Source organism: Sorex fumeus, unplaced genomic scaffold, assembly GCF_029834395.1.
Source record: "Sorex fumeus unplaced genomic scaffold, SorFum_2.1 ptg000038l, whole genome shotgun sequence".
In the NCBI taxonomy this organism is placed as follows: Eukaryota; Metazoa; Chordata; class Mammalia; order Eulipotyphla; family Soricidae; genus Sorex; species Sorex fumeus.
In genome coordinates this window covers 10,108,037-10,126,343 of record NW_026606095.1, presented here as the reverse complement: position 1 = coordinate 10,126,343, position 18,307 = coordinate 10,108,037, and the positions used below count along the sequence as shown (strand labels likewise).

Below are 18,307 nucleotides of genomic sequence, written 5' to 3'. Positions count from 1 at the left end.
TTTGGGGAGCGGGGCTCTTTCAATCCTTAAGTAATTACATTTTCTCTATTACACTCAAAGTGTTTACATTGGTGTTGACATTTATGGTCTTGGTTTACAATTTCTTCCCCTCACCATCACTACGGTGCCCACAAGCCTCCATCAGTGCCTCTGTGTCACCATCCTTTTACCTATTCTCTGGAATAATCGGAGCCAGACTTTTTAAAAAGTAAAAAACATTAAATGATGAGAATATCTTTCCACAATGAATATACGTAGACAAGGCCTCTAACTTCTCCGTGTATTTAATAATTGTCTTTTTTAAGGCAAATTCTTAATTACTCCCTTTTTTTATTAAAAATTTTTTTTGAAATTTAAACTCCATTTAAAAGCAAATGAAATTTAAGCTCTCCTGTCTTTTTTACCCTTTCTTTTGTTTTTGTTTTTGTTTTGAGGCCACGGCTAGAGATGGCTCTGCACTCAGGGATCACTTCTTACAGAGTCAAGGGATCATATATGGTGCCCAGGGAGTGGACCCAGGTCAGCTGATTGCAAGGCCCTACCTGATATGCTATCATTCAGGCCTAAAGTCCTTCTCTTTTTTCATGAATTAGTAACATCTTCTTTATAAAGGTAAAACTGAAATTACGAGTTTGTTGTATAATTTAGTTCACCCTGCTTTAGAGATTTCAGAGTCTTAGAGAAATTCTAAGTTGAATTAATTATACCCATACACTGCAATTGTGTGCACTACTTTGTTCAAATTTGGTGAAGTGTCAGGAAAAAACATTTATGCAACAGGTAGCTATGGACTCTGCCTCACACAGCAAAACAGAATTTCAGTGATTTCTGACCTGTTTTCATTTTCCATTTTCTATTGCAATATGGCAAATTGCTTTGCTAATCTCTATTTCTATGCCATCTTTGGAAGCCTTAGAATGATAATGGTTATCTGCCTTACACACTTGTCAGGAAAACATTTTAGTTTTAAAGCACTACAAATATAAAAATCTTCAACAAAATTGCAGTGTTTTCCAGATTCTGCTTCCTCTTTGGGAAATCAATCAAAACCTTCACCCTTTTCAAGTTGACATTTTTTTGTCTATTCTCCTAGTCTCCATTGAGAAAGATTTATATCCCCTTTTAAAATATTTATCATGGGTTGAATATGTGTCATGCAGAAGAATTCTACTAAAATAGAAGTATTTTGAAATCGCATCTATAAATGTTTATTTTGAAATATTGTATGATTTTCTTCTTAAAATAATTTTAACTATTAGAAATGTGTGTAAAAGTGCATTTTTTTCTCTCCAGATGCAAGAGCACTCCACAATCACAAGAATTCTCTTTTTGTTTTACTTTTTTGACTTTTTTTTTTTGAGTTGCTCTTGACTACGTTCAGGACTTAATCCTGGTTTTGCTCTTAAGGATCATTCCTGGAGGTGCTTGGGGGACCATATGTGGTGGCAGGGATTGAACTGATATCAGCTATATGCAAAGCAAGCACTCTACCCACTGAGCTATCCAGCCCCAGTCATAAGAATTTTTCTTTGAAAAAGTAAAGGGCTAGGGGGTATGGTGCTGCCAGCAGGTTAATCTGTACCTGTCAGGCGAGTGCATCAGCAACCTCATGGTGCCTTCAGACTTCCAGATACCCCCAAATTGCTGCTGTGCCTTTGGCCAGACCCCAAAAACTTGGGGCAAAGTTTACCAAGAAAGTAAACTGCCAAAAGTTAGGTATGTGGGAGAAACACCTAAAAACCACCTCTGGCTCAGCTGGAGGCATGGCCTCTCTGGTTTCTGATTGAACTGCTTAACAGCCATGATCCCAGAGACTCAGAAACAAATCTCAAAACCCAGTGGGTTTTGGCAGAAATGTATCCGGACCCCGCAGTAGGTTACTGTTGCCGGACCACCCCAGTGGAGAAAGGGTGCTGTCCCTCCGCCTGCTTCCCCTAGGCAGCTCAGTGGCCACCATCTTCCAGAGGCCAATGGACAGTCAGGTTTGCACCCGCAGTGATGAGACATGCGGGGTTTCACTGATGGGGCTGGAACTGGCCCTTTTCTCCCCGTCCCAAAGAGACCCCGAGTCGCCACCCACGAATGCCCTCTCTGGCTCCTGATAAAGCTGCTTAATGGCCATGATCACAGAGACTCAGAAACAAATCTTGGAATCCAGTGGCTTTTGGAAGAAATGCGTCTGGACCCCGCAGTAGGTTACTGTTGCTGGGCCACCCCAGGTGGGAAAGAGTGCTGTCCCTCCGCCTGCTTCCCCTTGGCGGTTCGGTGGCTGCCATTCTCCAGAGGTCATTGGCATTGGACAGTCAGGTTTGGGCCTGCAGTGACGAGACATGCGGGGCCTCATGGGATGGGTGTGAAGCCGGCCCTTTCCTCCCCATCCCAACGAGACCCCGAGTCACCGCCCACGAACGGCCTCTCTGGCTCCTGATCAAGCTGCTTAATGGCCATGATCCCAGAGACTCAGGAACAAATCTCATTACTCAACAGGTTTTGGGAAGAAATCCTTCCTGATTTAATTGTTAAAATTTAGGAATTTCAAAATCGCGTGGCCACTACTGCAGCCATGTGATATCATATGTTATTCATAACCAGAATTAGAAAACAAATTGTCTATTGTTGCCTTTTTGGCAGATCTGAGTGTTGGGGTAAAATCCCAAATAATAAGGGTGGGACTGGTGTCAAAATATTGAATGTGATCAAAGTAGAGAGAGAGTAATGTGGAAATCATCTGTTCCACAGGTAGGGGGAGGATGTGGGTTGGGGTTATCCTGGGGTTGTTGGGGGTGGAGAATGGGCACTGGTGAAGGTACGGGTGTTTCATTGTATAACCAAGACTTAAACCCGAAAGCTTTCTAACTGCTCTGATGGTGATTCAATAAATAAAATTATAAAAAGTGGGGGAAAAAAGGAAGGTGGAGTTCATGCACAATTCAATCAGCCTAATTAGTGGCTGAATAAATAGCAGTACTCCTACATAGCACTGCACTGTACAACTGTCATCCCGTTAATCTTCCATTTGCACGAGCAGGCGCCAGTAGTGTCTCCACTTGTCCCAGTCCTGAGATTTTCGCATCATAAACTTTATGTTCTCTCTCCACGGATGCGGCATGCTAGCTGGATGTCTTTGGGCATAATGGTGACACGCTTGGCGTGGATGGCGCAGAGGTTGGTATCCTCGAAGAGCCCCACGAGGTAGGCCTCACACGCCTCCTGCAGTGCCATGACAGCCGAGCTCTGGGAGCATGGGTCAGTCTTGAAGCCCAGCACGATCTCGCGCACCAGCTGCTGGAACGGCAGCTTGTGGAGGAGCAGCTCACTGGACTTGTGGTAGCAGCAGATCGAGCGTAGTGCCACGGTGTCGGGCCCTTATGTGTGGGCTTCTTCATGCCGCCCATGGCTGGCACACTCCTGCAGGCCGCCTTGGTGGCAAGCTGCTTATGGGGCACTTTCCTACCTGTTGACTTGCATGTTCACTGCTTAGTACGAGCCTCTCATTCTTCCCAACTCAGCTGGAGACTCCTTCAGGGGTAGGGAAATGAAACCTATTTTTGCTACTCTTGTTGGCATAGTTAGTACGTCACGAGTGGCTTGCCAGGCTCTGCCATGCAGACTGAACACCCTTGGTAGATTGCTAGGATTGCCTACATTAAAAAAAAAAGTAAAGGGCTAATTAAGTCATATAACTTTTCAGTTTGAGATCTTATTGAATTGAAAGAAATGTGTTTTGTTAGAAAAAGAAATAACTGGGGCAGATTTTTCTTCTAAATCTCTTCCTTCTATAGCTATTTAAGGTAAAGGTAAAGGTAAAGGCCCTCCCGTTGTTCGTCGATTTGCTCGAGCGGGCCCAGTAACGTCTCCATTGGAGACTTTGTTGTTACTGTGTTTGGCATATGGAATACGTCACGGGGAGCTTGCCAGGCTCTGCCGTGCGGGCGAGATACTCTCGGTAGCTTGCCAGGCTCTCCGAAAGAGGTGGAGGAATCGAACTCGGGTCGGCCGTGTTGGCTGCGTGCAAGGCAAATGCCCTACTGCTGTGCTATCGGGCTGGAGCAATAGCTCTTTAAAGTGGGTTTAATTTATATTTGAGACTATAATGAGACAAATTTTCCTTTCAAGAAAATGTGTGTGTGTGTGTGTGTGTGTGTGTGTGTGTGTGTGTGTGTGTATAAAGGACAAACTGGAATTGGTACTAGAATAAGAGATACAATTTAAGCATTAACCAATTAATTGATTTTATACCATAAACTTTATATGACCCTCTTTTCCTCTATTCTTAGGATTTCAGCTCAAATACTACCTATTCTACAATCCCCTTTGTAATCACCAGTTTCTAGTCTCAGGTCCAACAGACTCAGTATTCCTCATATAAAAACTAGATCATGTGTTATACTACAAAGTGGGGGGGGGGTGGAGAGAGAAATTCAGAATGAAAAGTACAGGGTATGGAAAAGAAACAATTTGTAGGATGGGCAGATAAAATTTTAAAAGTGAGAATCAAAGGCCAAAAAAGAGAATATTTTAGAGGTCATAAAAAGGACAATTTTTTAATTTTGGAAAACTGAGATAAAAAATAATCTTTTATCCACATTCCTCATTTATCTACACAATCTTCTATTCATCTAAACACACACACACACTGGTTAAATAGTGTAGTGCTCAATCACATCAAATGCTGAGTCTGTGGGTCAGGGAGCCAGCGAGACACTGGTGAAAAAAAGCAGGTACTCTCATGGTGGTGGTAGAGTTGTTGAGGAATAAGTCACTACTAGTTAATTCACTGGCTGTAGCAATAGCACAGCCGGTAGGGCATTTGCCTTGCACACAGCCAACATGGCCGACCCATGTTCGATTCCTCCGCCCCTCTCAGAGAGCCCGGCAAGCTACCGAGAGTATCTCACCCACATGGCAAAGCCTGGCAAGCTCCCCGTGATGTATCCGATATGCCAAACACAGTAACGACAAAGTCTCATGATGGAGATGTTACTGGGCCCGCTCCAGAAAATAGATGAACAATGGGAGGTCAGTGACAGTCAGTGACAGTTAATTCACAAGAATCAAATAACACCCATACCTGCTGTAGAAACATTATATAGAGGAACTACTAATTCCTCCTTTGTATATAAATATTTCATTGTTATTTATTTGATAGGGCTGGAGCGATAGCACAGCGGGTAGGGCATTCGCCTTACAAGCGGCCAACATGGCCGACCCGAGTTCGATTCCTCCGCCCCTCTCGGAGAGCCCGGGAAGCTACCGAGAGTATTCGATATGCCAGACACAGTAACAACAAAGTCTCCAATGGAGACGTTACTGGGCCCGCTCGAGCAAATCGACGATCAACGGGAGGGCCTTTACCTTTACCTTTATTTATTTGATATTGTTTAGATAAAAGTAAATGCTGTCCAATGTCTTTATACATCCTCAGTTAGCTTGATGAATCTAAACTTTGACCTAATGTACTCTCACTTTGTAAGTACTTTTTTAAAAATTTCTTTTATTTATTTCTTTGGGGATCACACCCAGTGGTGCTCAGGGCTTATTGCTGACTCTGTGTTCTGGATCATTTCTGGTAGGTTTTAGGGAATCATCTGTGGTACTGGGGACTGGTCCTGGGGCAGCAGCATGGAATGCAAGCTCCTTTGCCTTGTACTATCTCCCTGCCTCGTCCCCAATTTCCAGTATCTTTTCTTTGATTGAGTTGTTATTTTCTTTTGCTTGATGTTTACTTCCTGTGTGCTTCCTCAAGTTAAAAACAATTCTCTTCAACTAAATAACTAACAACCCAAGAAAATTTTATGACTATTCTGTTTTTCTGATGCATTGGACTGCTGCAGGGATATCTATTAACCAGAGAAACTTAGAATTGATTTTATCAACAAAAGAGTATTTTTAATCCAGATGCGTAGTGAGAACAATAGTAGGGATATGTTATGGCATTTCTGGAGAGAGGAAAACAAACTTAGTTTGGCTTAGGATTCTGCTCTATTTTTAATTTTAACCACATTACAGATTTCTATGGAAGTGGAGTAACTAGAACGAAGCAAGTTAAACTTTGCACATCAAGAGAAAACAGCGGTGGCATGGAAGACTGATAAAGAGAACTTCACATGTTAGTTTCACTTTGAGCTATGATAATAAATAAAATACTGCCAACAGGCAGCGACAGGTAACATTTGATAAATGCTTGCTCGAGTCAGACAGTTTTCGGCTTGTTTCCTTTTCACAATCTTGTCAAGCAGGTAGGTCCTATCGTTCAGTAGAGTGATCTGAGGTTAAAGTGCAAAGTTAAAGAGAATTACAAGAGGTTAAAAGGGACTAACAAATATCCAAAGACAACAAAACCTGAGAACTGGTTTGCATAACTGAGTTTACCATGGGTGGGGGAGGAAGGATGGAGACGGGGCCCTAAGATAATGGTGGATGGAAGTGCTCACTTGGTGGAGGTGTTCATGAAACTCCATTATTAATATTATTGTAAATTATGGTGATCAAGCTAATTATATTAGAAAAAATAAAAGATTCCCCACAATGAAAACCCTAACTGAAGGCTGTAGAGACATCTTATCAGGCAAAGCATATGCAGGAGGACTAGGCTCAATCCCTGACACCAAATGGTTCCTGAGCACCTCCAGGAGTGGTCCTGATCAAAGAGCCAGGAGTAGACCCTAAGCATTGCTTGTGTGCCCCCAAAAGATAAGCAAAAGCAGACTTAACTGCTATTCATACTCTTCCTTAGTGCCTGCTTTTCCTCTGTTCTATTTTTGTTTTATTTATTTATTTATTTATCTATCTAGTTCTATTTTTATTCATCTGTTCCAGTTTTCTGTCTGACTAAAGAAGCGTGTTAATGCATGAAATTAATCTCATGAAAATCATCAGTTTCTGACTTCAAAACAAGAGCAAACTAGCCATTAAGAAAGTTTAGGCGAACACCATTATTCCAGTAGTGTGAATCAACATGGAGATTTTTGTTGTAATAATGATAAGGGGCAGGAGAGATAATATAGAAAGTAGGGTGCTTGCCTTGCATATGGCCAACCCCGGGGTCAATCCCTGTCATCCTGTATGGTCTCCCAAGTATAGCCAGGAGTAATTTCTGAGCATAAAGTCAGAAATAATCCCTAAGCATCAACAGGCATGACTTCAAAAACCAAAGGAAGCAAAAATAAGAAGTAGATAAATCATATAATCTTTGATAAGGGAGCAAGAAACTAGAACTAGAGCAAGGAAAGTCTCTTTAACAAATGGTGCTGGCAAAACTGGACAGCTACAAGCAAAAAATGGGCTCAGATCTCTACCTAGCACCATGAACAAAAGTCAGATAAAAATGAATTAAAGGCCTCAACATCAACATCACACCAGAATCCATAAGGTACATACATTGAAGAAAAGACTGGCAAAACTACGACATTGAAGCCAAAGGTATCTTGAAGGACAAAATGCCATTGACCAAACAAGTTGAAACAGAGATAAACAAATGGGACAATCTTAAGCTAAGACTTTCTGTACCTCAAAAGAAAAGTGACCAGAATACAAAGAAAGTCTACAGAATGGGAAAAGATATTCACCCAATACCCCTCAAATAAGGGATTAATATAAAGGATATGCAAGGCATTATTGGACTCTACAAGAAGAAACATCCAATCCCATCAGAAAATGGGGTGATGAAATGAACAGAAACTTTCTCGAAGAAGAAATTCGAATGGCCAAAAGACACATGAAAAAATGTTCTTCATCACTAATCGTCAGGAAGATGGAGATCAAAACAACTATGAGATATTATCTCATAGCACAGAGACTGGCACACATCCAAAAGAACAAAAACAACCAGTGTTGGCATGGATGTGGGGAAACAGGGACTCTCCTTCGCTGCTGGTGGGAATGCAGACTGGTTCAGCCTTTTTGGAAAACAATATGAATGTTTCTCAAAAAGCTAGAAATCAAGCTCCCGTTTGATCTGACAATACCATTTCTAGGAATATAACCTAGAGATGCAAAACAGTACAGTAGAAATGACATATGCACTTGAATGTTTATTTCAGCACTATTTACAATAGCCAGAATCTGGAAAAAACCCGAGTGCCTGAGAACAGACGACTGGTTAAGGAAAGTTTGGAATATCTACACAATGAAATACTATGCAACTGTTACCAAAAAATGAAGTCATGAAATTTGCATATAAGTGGATCAATATGGAGAGTATCATGCTAAGTGAAATGAGTCAGAAAGAGAGGGACAGATAGAAAAGGATTGCACTCATTTGTGGAATATAAAATAACATAATAGGAGACACCTAAGGAACACCTAAGGGCAGTTAAAATAAAGATCAGGAGGACTGCCCCACGACTTGATAGCCGATCTAATGTGCTGGGGGGAAAGGTAGCTGGTATGGAGAGAGGAGCGCTAAATAAATGATGGTTGGAGGGATCACTCAGGATGGTAGATGCATGTTGAAAGTAGGCTATGGACCAAACATGACTGCTTGGTACCTGTATTGCAAACCATTAACACTCAAAAGGACAGAGACAGTAAGAGAGATTGTGTCTGCCAAAGAGGCAGGAGGTGGGAAGGGGTGGAAATGGAGGGAGGAATACTGGGAACACTGGGGAAGGGGGATGGGCACTGGTGGAGGAATGGGTACCTGAACATTATTTGACTGAAACGCAATCATGAAAGTCTATAAGTCTGTAAATGTAACTCATGATGATTCATTAACATTAAAAATTAAAAAAAGACAGTTCACATTGTAGAATATTAATATCCCAATATTATAATATAAATTCCAATATCATATGATACTATAAAATACCAAAGTAATACGTTGATATTTTACAGTGTTCATTATAAAACATAATTATTGTGATGTCAATCGTTCCAAGAAAGAGAGAGATAATAAGTTCAGAACTGAGATCTTGATTGCCAATTCCAAACTATCATTTAATAAGCCTCATCAATGACCTCTATTGTATAGACACACTTTCCAAATAATGGAAATTTGGGGCAGAGTGTTGTAGATGATTACAACATAATTATCATTATTGAATGGCAGCAACTCATGCTATGAAACACCCACAAGTCATCATTCTATCTACTTAGTTGCCATGGAACATTTGCTTACTGTTTAAGTTGACCTCTTCTCTGATGATATCCTCTGATATTATCAAGGGGGAAAATCTAATAGACACTATTTTTTTTAAAAAAAACAGCACTTTTTCCCTTGTTATTACTTTTACATTATACTTTTGCACCAAGTTTTACTCTAATCTTTGCTTGATTTTGTACTCTCTTCAATTTGTTTGATGGGTAAAAACAGTGCTCTTATGTAATTTACGTAGTTTATAAATAGTTTATATTTGGTATATTTGTCAGTATGGCTATTTGTCATGGTTCTGTGTTTTTAAAACAATCAGCCTTTTGATAGCTGGAAGTTTAAACGAAATCATACTAGAAAATCAACATATTTGTTATCACTAAGGAAGGGGTAGGAAATTGGTTTGAATAATGAATACTTGTTTATTTATTGTGTCAGAAATTATGTTACATGAAAGTATGATACAAACTTCCAAAAAATTCCTTGCTTAAAAAATAATATATTGCTATAATTGGTATAATAACAATTTATTAACTATGGTATGCAAATATAGACAAAATAACCACCTAAGTCATAGGGAAATATCAGAGAAAATTTGACTGAGGGGTGATATTTGCATCACCTTTCAGATTAGAAACAAATTTTCTGTAGAAAATAGAATTATCAGAAATAAGATGTATAAGTATAGCAGAAACAAAGGCATAGGGGTGTAATGAGGATTTAGTGAAGAATAACTGAGAATTTTGTGGGTGCTCAACTCTATGAGTTGATATGAGTGTATGAGTGATAGTATGAGTGATAGTGAGAGAAGGTTGGAAAGTGGATTAATAATGAATTAAGAAAGGCATTCTAGGCAAGATTTTATAAATTGATCCTTTTGGGGGCCTAAAATATAGTACAGCTGATAAGGCCTTTGTATGATCTGAGTTTGATTCCCAGTACCCCATGTGGTCCCCCAAGCCCCCCAGGAGTAATTCCTGAATGCAGAGTCAGAAGTCAGTCCTGAGCACAGCCATATAAGTCTCCAAATCAAAACAGAACAGACAATTTTTTTCAGTTCCTTTTGAGAAACAATAAAAATTCTAAAATCATTATTTTGTAAATATTTGGTAGTACTAGCTGTCTTGCCGTTAGAAACATGGATCAGAGATTGACAAGAACAGACCCCAAGGGAACCAATTCAGGAGCGATAGCACAGCAGGTAGGGCGTTTGCCTTGCATGCAGCCAACATGGCTGACCTGAGTTCGATTCCTCCGCCCCTCTCGGAGAGCCCGGCAAGCTACCGAGAGTATCTCGCCCACACGGCAAAGCCTGGCAAGCTTATCTGTGACATATTCGATATGCCAAATACAGTAACAAGTCTCACAACATTACAGGGCTTGCTCTAGCAAATCAATGTGACAGTGACAGTGACAGTGACCAATAATTCAAAAGATAATGAAAATCAGAATTAACAAAATGGTCGTGGATTCCAGTGAAAGGTTAGGGATTTTAAAAATGTACTTAATTTACTGTGGGTGTGGCCCTACCACATATCTTGTAAGCACAAAGTTTGGGTTTTGTCCTCTGGCCCCATAGATGAATAAATGATGAATTCAAGAAACCTTTTTGGGGTAGTTGCATGAAAGCAGATGAAAGAAAAGGAGTATGCAGAGTAGTAGAGACAGCCAAAAGCCACCGAAGCAATATGCTGGAAGTAACCCCTTTGTACCATGAGAGGTGACATTGTTTTTCCACTAATCAAAAGACAAAAACAAAAACAAACACTGTCCTCCCGTTGTTCTTCGATTTTGCTCTAGCGGGCCCAGTAATGTCTCTATTTTGAGATTGTTGTTACTGTGTTTGTCATATCAAATACATCACGGGTAGCTTGCCAGGCTTTGCCGGTGGGCAATACTCTCAGTAGCTTGCTGGGCTCCCTGAGAGGGGCGGAGGAATCGAACCTGGCTCAGCCAGCTGCGCGCAAGGCAAATGCCCTACCGCTGTGCTATCGCTCCAGCCCAATCAAAAGACAGAAAGTAAAAATAGAAGGACTCTGTGCGTTTTCACTAAAATTTGAAATATTGGCAGAATAAATTGAGGGAGGCAAGAGAAAGATAGAGAAATATCTATGAACCTAGGCCCTCTTGGGATAACAATTCTAGGTGATTCTATCAAAGTTTTCCAGTAGCACAGAATAGTTTTGAGGAAAGAAGAAACTTAACCTTCATATTTTTTGAGTCTTGCAAACAAGTCTTTTACTCTGCCACGTAGGGAAAAAAATCTATTTTTACTGATGCCAGTTTTTCTTTTATTTGATGATATCAGCTTAAAAGTTGCTCTGTATTTTCCTGATTATAATAACCTAGGGAAATTGTGTTGATATAATTATTGGCTACAATCTGGCTCTAAGGATAATGGCTGATAATCATGAAGCAGCAATATTTTAGCCCAAGAGAAAACAAACTTTATCCCAAACACATGTGTTCTTTTGAGTTTCTCATCTGATGTTGCTTGAAATTTTTATTTTCCCACTTGGAAATGTGGATACTGCCAACTGTTTTAAAAGCTTTTATTCTTTTAGGGGAAGAGGAAAAAAGGTTTGCTCCTTTTTTTTTTATTTGATAGCCATGGAGTATAGATCTAATCGGAGAAAAGTGTACATACTACAAACCTCAAAATGTTCCCAACTGCTTCGAATATTTCACGTGTCTGACAAATTACCCTTTAAAAATAGGAAAATAAACTAGGCAGTGCTGGGAAGAACTTTCCCATCCAAGGCGAAGCACAAAGACATTGAAGTGCTGAAATTAGGTTAGACATTTGGGAGAAAGGGACATGGCTTTGGACTATAGATTTTGTCTGAAAGGTTTCTATCTTCTTATACACACTTGAAGGTGTAAAGGAAAGAACATTGAGTAAGAATCAGAGACTTGGTATCAGTAGTTGAGTCTGACTTTGTTTGAAGGGCCAAATATTATGCCTTTCTGTATTTTAGTATCTTCATTCACAAAAGTAAATGGTTGTATTAGAGAATTTCTGACTTTAATTCCTCCAACATGCAGATTTTAAACTCTCACTATATACTATTTTTATAATCCATATATATTGATTATGAAACAAACCTTACATATTGATTATGAAACAAACCAGGTCACCCATCATTTACTGCCAATGAACCAAGACTCAGGCAAATAAAGTGTCCTAGTCAGTGAGCAGTTTGAGTTAAGGTCACACAGTTTCTGCCCCTTCTGCTGCATTACTTTGTGGCCAAACAACTTTTATTTGATTAGAAGATAATGCCAGCTGGAGACAGCTGAAACAATAAAACTACCTAATATTCCTTATCACAGGCAGAAGCAAAGGATACTAAGCAACTTTGACTAAGGATTAAGGGAGTCATTTGGATAAGTAATCTCGAAGCTACCTTTGAGTGGGTGTTTTGCTGTCTAGAAAATGCTCATGAAGAAAGATTATAATTCAGCAACATGCACTTCCAATCAATACTTAAGAAAAAAAATTTGTAAGCTTGTTGAGAAAGAAATCAAACACCCAATCTATTGTGTAAGAAAGATACCTTGCACATTCTAAGGTCATTAGGAATACGTCTGGCTCCTCCTAGCCTAATATCATCTTGTAACCTTTGAGGATTAATATTTGTCCTTTGAAGGGACAGAAATGGGTTTGCTCAAGCATTTTGTCTGTGTGTGTGTGTGTATGTACACATGTGTGCATGCACATACAATCACTTTAGTAGTGACTTATGACCTATATGTGGGATAAATCAAAAAGAAGGACTTTAACTCATATTGGAGGTGAGCTCCAAAAGACAGCAGTTAATTGGAAATTGTTTCTCCACTACTTCATCTGCCCTCAAAACTTTTCAAGGCCCTGAAAAGTCAAGGACTGTCATCTTTTTTTTAGGGATGCCTTCAAAAAGCAATTCACTAAAGAAGGTATTAAACTTTGGGATAAGTAAAGGATGGGGAAAGGTGGTATGGGGAGAGAAAAAAGGAATGAAGAGTGAATCACAGTTAAAAACAGACTCTTTCTACTCCCTGCCCTGATGAGGTCCCGAGTTGCCACCCATGAATGCCTCCTATGGCTCCTGCATAGCCATGATCCCAGAGACACACAAACCAACTTCAGATAACACACCAGCTTTTGGCAGAAATGCATCTGGACTGTGCATTAAACTATGGTGCCGTGCCGCCCCAAGCAGGGGAAGGGTATTTGTTCCTCTGCCTTTTCCCCTTGGTGGCAGCTGCATGGTGGCCACTATCTTTCAGAGCCTAATGGATAGCCAGGTATGAGACTGCAATGATGAGGCACACGGGGCCTCATGGGAGGAGGGGGTGGAACTGGTCCTACTCTCCGCCCTGATGAGGTCCTGAGTTGCCGCCCACAAATGCCTCTTCCAGGTCCTGAACGACCATGATCCCAGAGGCATGCAAACCAATCTCAGAACCCAGCGGCTTTTGGCAGTAATCCCTCCAGACTTAAAACTAAAATATCAGAAATCCAAAATCTCGTGGCTGCGATAGTGGCCGTGCGACATCATATGTTCTTCATAATCAGCAATAGAATACAAATGATCTAATGATACTTTTTGGCAATTCTGATTGTTGGGGAAAATTCCAAATAATAATGGTAGATCTTTTGTAGTAATATTGAATATGATCAACGTAGAGAGAGAGAGAGAGAGAGTAAAGTGGAAATCTGCCACACAGGCAGGGGAAGGGGTTAAAGAGGGGATATACTGGGGTTCTTGGTGGTGGAAAATGTGCACTGGTGAAGGGATGGGTGTTTATCATTGTATGACCAACTAAGGCTTAAACTGGAAAACTTTGTGACGGTTCTCATGGTGATTCACTAAATAAAAAAATAAAAAAAAACAGGCTCTTTGTGGAAAATAAATAATAATAATAGGATGTGAAGACAGGAGAAATAAGCAAGGAATAGGAAGAGACCTAAATGAGATCTTGCTGTGAATACCTGAATGTCCCACAAAGACATTGGCCATTGAAAAAAAGGCTTCTTTAGCATGCAGCTTCAGGCTTGCCTTCTGCTTAAATTCTACACAGGCTTATCTTTCAAATCAATTGCATCAATTTCTCTAAACTGTGATTATTGTTATGGCCACACCAGTATTTACTGAGGTTACTGCCACTGAATCTAACTGAACTCATGCCACCAGCCACCGGGTCATGTTTATCTTTTATTTTGTTTTATTTATTTTGATTTTGGGGGGAGATCACACATGACAGTGCTGAGGCTCCTCCCAGCTCATTGCTCCATGGTTGCTCCTGCTGGTGCTTCATGTATCATGTGGTTCTGGAGATCTAACTTGATGTTCATGAAACGCATGTGCTGTAGTCTATTGTTGTGTTGGGAGAGACCCTGTTGGTAATGGGGACCCTCCAAGGCTACATCTAGTGACGCTGAAGGGAACATGGGGTGCCAGAGATTTAAGTAAGGTCAGTTATTAGCGAGGCATATGCCTTAATCCCTGTTCTGTCTCACTGTAACCCCTCCTCCTCACCTCATTTTAATCTTTTAATACACTCCACATAATATAACCAGACAGATCATTACAAAGTGCAAATAGGATGCTGGATCCCAATCTTAAACTCTGTCACTGCCATCCTCTTGGCTCTCATGATTATATTTAAGCTCTCAAGTGTGGTTGCGTATGTTCTTTTTTTCATACATTCTTTTGCTTTTTTTTTCCTGCCTGAGACTATCACCAATCCTCTCCCACACAAATAATGTCCCAGCCATAATGGGTTACTAGTAAAAACTGTTGCTTTTCTTTCTCTGGTTTCAAGGGTCTTCCCTCTACTATAAAATTTTCTTTCCCATGACTACTCGCTGTGAAAATTTCCATGGATAATCTGTATTAGTCATTCAGGTTTTCTAGAAAATGTTGCTTTTCCTGGGAAAACGTTCCTAAGCCCTGGTGCAAGCATAGGTGACTCTTTATTTTCCCTTTGCAAGTTTGCTCCAAGGGGATTAATTGCAACTTCTTATCTACTTTCTATAGTCCTCAATAGTTCTTACACCTTTCAAGAACAGAGTCTTCTTCATTCATCAGTGTAACTTCTTGCTCAGGATAGTTTCAGATATTTGGTACTACAAACAAACAAACAAACAAAAGAATCCTTTGGCCCTTTTTTGAAAAGACTAATAATCAGCACTACAAGAGACTTAACAGTGGCCACTACAACTCTTCAGCTGAGGACAGCCAAGTTACTCTAATTTTGTCTCAAATGAAGAGCCCTCCCTATTGAAGCTTTCACTCCTTGGTTAAGATTTAATCCTGGCTCTCTAAAAATTAATCTCCTACGACATCCCAATCTTCAAACTTATTCTATTCCCTATAATAAACTGGCTCCTTAACAAAATTTTCATATCTGCAGCATGTAGCATTGAATTTAGATAGAAAACCTCTGAGGAAGTGCAAGTGTGGGAAGGAAAGCAGAGAGCGCAAGATTTACATGGATGAATATTCCGCTGGGATTTTCTTTGCGGGGGTGCTCCCCCAAAGTGCTCAGGGGTCCTCGGGGGTTACTCTTTCTTAATGAATTATTTTTAAGGCACTATGATTAACAAAGTTATCAATGATTGCATTTCAGACATAGAATATTTCAACAATATTCCCATTACCAGCTTCAACTTCCTTCCACCAATGTTCTCATTTTCCCTCTCACTTGGAGCCATAGCACAGCAGGTAGGGCGTTTGCCTTGCAAGCAACCAACATGGCCGACCCAAGTTCGATTCCTCTGCCCCTCTCAGAGAGCCCGGCAAGCTACCGAGAGTATCTCGCCCGCATGACAAAGCCTGGCAAGCTCCCCCTGACGTATTAGATATGCCAAACACAGTATCAACTAAGTCTCATGATGGAGACGTTACTGGACCTGCTCGAGAAAATTGATGAACAATGGGAGGACAGTGACAGTTGTCTCTATGACAGGCACTTTCTTTAGGACTGTGGTTGCATGCCTGACACATTCCAGCTTGACACCCACCTTCATTCAGAGTGACCACCTCCCTCCAACACTGTCTGAGTGTCCCCTCTCCCCTCACTGTCCCCTTCCTTCCCCTGTAGTCTCCGTCCTACTGAAGGCAAGTTTGAAATTTCTGATGCCTTTGCATAATTGTTTTACCTCTACTGTGTTTTGGTTATATCCCACATCTGAGAGAGATCATACTGTGCCAGTCCCTTTCCTTCTAATTTCACTCAGTAAGAGGGTTGGAGCAATAACACAGCGGTAGGGCATTTGCCTTACAAGCGGCCAACATGGCCGACCTGAGTTCGATTCCTCCGCCCCTCTTGGAGAACCCGGCAAGCTACCGAGAGTATCTCACCAGCATGGCAGAGCCTGGCAAGCTACCCATGATGTATTCGATATGCCAAACACAGTAACAACAAGTCTCATGATGGAGACGTTACTGGGCCCACTGGAGCAAATCGATGAATAACAGGAGGACCATGACCATACGATACTCTCTAGACCCATTCATGTACAGCAAATAGAGTGAAAACCTTTTCTGACAACAATCAGTAGTATTCCACTGTGTATGTATACCATCGTTTTCTTTATCCAATCTTGGGCAGTTGGGTTGTTTCCATATTTGTGGCTGGTGTAAATAGTGCTGCAATGAGCACAGGAGTGCAAATGCCTTTTCTAAATAGCGTTTTTGTGTTCTTGGTGTAGACACTAGGAAGTGGAATTGGTGGGTCATATGGAGTCTTAATTCCTAGTTTTTTGTAAAGTGTCTATATCATTTTTTCAAAAAGACTGAGCCTGTCTACTTTGTTACCAGCAGTGAATAAAGGTACTTCTGGGGCTATTCTTGGTGATACTTACCCAGGTCTTTGAGCTTTATAGTTCATGTCATTTTTCCCAGTGATGCGCAGAGCTGGAGGCCACCAGGACAATCTGGTATTGCTTATGAATCATCAAAGTGTTGCTGGGGGCATGTACAATCGAGATAGAAATCAAAGTGTCTGCATCCCAACCCTTTAAACAATCTTTCAGACTCTCTTTGGAAATTCTTTTTCGGGTGATTGTGATTTGGGGTCACACTCAGCAGTGCTCAGGGACCAATTCTGGTTCTGTGCTAACAAGTGACACTTGGTGGTGCTCAGGAGACCATTCGTATTGCCAGAGATTGAACTAGGGTCGACCATATGTAAGGTAAGCATCTTCCCTTGCATAGAGTTACTTCTGACCTCTAAAGCTTTCTCTTTTTCCCTCAGGACATCTCCGGTGAAAAGGAGAAACACTCAGAATAGCCCTCATGAAAACTGCTTAGTTTGTGGTCACCTCCCTTTCTCAAATTTACTGTTTCATTTCCCCCAAAACTAAATGTTCTCCCACTTAATAAGCACCTTTTCCCCAAAGTCAGTCACAAAACTTCACCTGTGGTGAAGACTTATTGCTTAATATAGTAGTAGAATAAACCTCCACCCTAAACATCTTCCTTGTTCTTTTGTCTCAGTCTAAACATTCCACTTTCCAACAAAAATGGAAACTATATTAGAAACATATTCTGGTATGGAAATGATTGGAAAAAAATAAAGAGGATTGCTCTAGGCATATGAGTTTATACTATAAACTTCACAGTTATTTTAAATAATTATTGCTTTGCTTCAATATTCATAAGCTGCATCCTAAAATATTTTGAGCCACAAAAATTTGTTTTTCCACTATTATGCAATGTCATTTAGCTCAGAAGATTCTCAAATGGTTGTCAAGTCTTTTCGGACAAGATGGTGAACTGAGAATTTGTGTTTATTCATTGTGATTCCTAATATTTCCCCTAAATAAAATGTAAGTGACAAAATAAAATGTCTAAAAAGTAAAGGGAAAGAAACTAGATATTATCAGCAGATAAGAGATCCCTTACTTAAGTTTAGAAAATGAAGAGGTATATTGAAAAAACAGGATACACAATTATCAGATATGTTTAGAAAACCAATGACATAAGCAAGACATCGAAAAAAACCCAATTTGTCTTCTTGAGAAAAATGGGAACCATGCAAGAAAGACACATAAAATGAAAATAGATATTAAAAACAATAGCTTCTATGCACAATCACTTGATCATTTGACTTGACATTCCCTTACTCATTGATTTGCTCAAGTGGACGCCAGTAACTTCTCCATTCATCCCTATTGCGTGCTAGTGTAGCCCAGTGGCATCTGCTCACTGAAGGAACACAAAGAGC

At 40.4% G+C, this 18,307-nt stretch overlaps 1 pseudogene; it reads right to left on the bottom strand.

The window, feature by feature from the left end:
• Window positions 1-3,081: 3,081 nt before the first annotated feature.
• On the bottom strand, window positions 3,082-13,507 carry LOC130028019 (histone H3.1-like; annotated as a pseudogene).
• Window positions 13,508-18,307: the final 4,800 nt, after the last annotated feature.